Here is a 2,169-nt window from a genome sequence, read left to right on the forward strand (position 1 = left end):
AAAAAATGCCATATGGGTACACACACAAAAATAAAATGATATTGCTATATGTAATGCGACATTAAAAAGAGGGACCTTTTAATTCTAGATTGCATTTGATTTGTTAAAAATGTGTATACGCTGGTAAGTGTGACATTAATCAATAGTTTTGATTTGATTTCCCATAAGAGAAGTGCATAAATGCATAAAAATGTTTAATCAACTTTTGGGAGAACGCTAGCATATAGATGACTTTAAAACTAATAAACATTGACTCAAAACCACAAAAATCCAAATTTGATTTCATAAGAACAGAACTGGGAAGTGAAATTAATCTTTTCAGGGTGGTATCTTCCTTTTTGGGTGATATATACATTTTTGTTGACTGGAAGATTAAGTGATTAGTCTGTATTTATTAGCCAAAGATGCAACAAATTTTTTCATCTCCCAGCATCATGACTTTAATTGTTGTAATCCAGACATATCCGTCTGTTTTTACAGTCTACTCAACATCTGGGTTGCTAGAGAATCCTAGATGAAGGGCGGGATGATGCCATTCATTATGACAGGGATGATTGACAACAACACTGTAAAACATTTACGTGGTCCTTAAATTATGATAAGACATTCTGCTCTTTCTTAACAATAAATTAAATAAAAACTCAATCATTGTGTGACTGAGTTATTCTAAGTCCATTCAAAACATATACGCTTTCCACACGAGTCTCGCCGCTCCCCTACCGTGCGAATGGTACGCTCCATTTAAAGCGATAGCTGCGACTCCACGCTTCTAAAGTAAAGCGCGACGCTTTCTTGAGGTACGGACTGGAGAATACCATGCCATCGACGAGTTGAGCGCATATACGGGCGTTTTGCACAGGAAAATAAAGCGATATCTCCGAATCCGCCTGCGATACGCACAGAGAGGCTCTACAAAACCCAACTGTGGATGTAACTGTTGCACTTTGAACACAGGTACGAGTGATACACAAACACTCGCGCGAACGATTCATTCTGATGCATGGCTTTATCGTAGCGAAATCGTGAATGCATGATCCGGAGATGTAACGCGTGCTGCTTTTACCACAAAAAACAACGCGATCTCTTAGATGAGAGGATAGATGGTTAAACTGCTGTGTGGAAATGATCCTGATGGATGTGGTCAATAAAGCCAGCAAGAACAAAGGAGGCATTAAAAGCAGTGTTTAGCTAAAAGGAGGTAAAAAATCCGTGCATGTGCATTAAGAAATGCATTAAAATTACTTGACTGTTTTTAAGTAGCCAATACACAATGGATAATTATTCCATTCTTGCCTGTTGGTGGTTGTGCATGGATCTAACACATGCATATTGACATTTCAGATGGAAAGTTGCTTTGGATAAACCGCACAGACCACAATCAGGGGTCGTAGTTAAAGAGAAAAAAGCAATGTTTTAGTTAATTAACACAGGCAGATTAAATAGATACTCGGAAAAAAAGGTGATATCATGCATTCAATCTGTTTGTCTGTCACATCTGTAACAGTCACATGACTAAAATATTGTTTTCCTCTAGGCAAATGACCCAAATGGTGTTCCTCCCATTAAAGCCTAAACTAAAATCAAATGTATTGCTTCATTTGCACATTGATTTCGTTTATTTCCTTGCATGGGTAATTGATGCGTTGAGATCCCCGCGATAAAATGCGATTGATGCGTTTGTACCAAATCTGATCATTCAAATCCTTGGGTGCCAGTTTGATCCATGTCTGGGTGGAGAGGAGAGGGGCTGTGGCTGCCTGCAGTAGCCGGATCAGGGATGCTCTAACCCGGGCTGAGATTAGTACGAGCTCCGCTGCAGGATGTTCGGTGCTGTGGAGGAGGGAACAGAGCAAAACGCGTTTTACTCACAACCGAAAACAATCTGTAATCTCCGATCTCTATATCGGAATATATGCTTTGGGGAAAGGATAGACGATCTGCATGGGGAAATTAAATTAATATAAGAGCGTGATCTAAAGCTATATATTAAATAATACATAGGGTTTGTATGGAATTTAAGTTGTAACATTAATGATAATAATAATAAATTACTATTATTATCAATTATTATTTTATTAAATATTCTTATAACATTTTATACATGTATTTGTATATTTAATTTAGATTATTTATTTATATATATATATATATATATATATATATATATAT

General features: G+C 36.8%; 1 protein-coding gene across 1 annotated transcript in view; it reads left to right on the top strand.

Moving 5' to 3' along the window:
- The first annotated feature begins 792 nt into the window (after positions 1 to 792).
- The window catches only part of LOC107601745 (plexin A3-like), a 186,457-nt gene continuing 185,080 nt past the window's right edge, over positions 793 to 2,169 (top strand). The window contains exon 1 of the mRNA XM_016294030.1: positions 793 to 954. The gene's annotated coding sequence lies outside the window, so the exon portion shown is untranslated. The remainder of the gene's footprint in view (positions 955 to 2,169) is intronic.

Source organism: Sinocyclocheilus grahami, unplaced genomic scaffold (assembly GCF_001515645.1).
Source record: "Sinocyclocheilus grahami isolate Dianchi unplaced genomic scaffold, SAMN03320097.WGS_v1.1 scaffold312.1, whole genome shotgun sequence".
Taxonomy (NCBI): domain Eukaryota; kingdom Metazoa; phylum Chordata; class Actinopteri; order Cypriniformes; family Cyprinidae; genus Sinocyclocheilus; species Sinocyclocheilus grahami.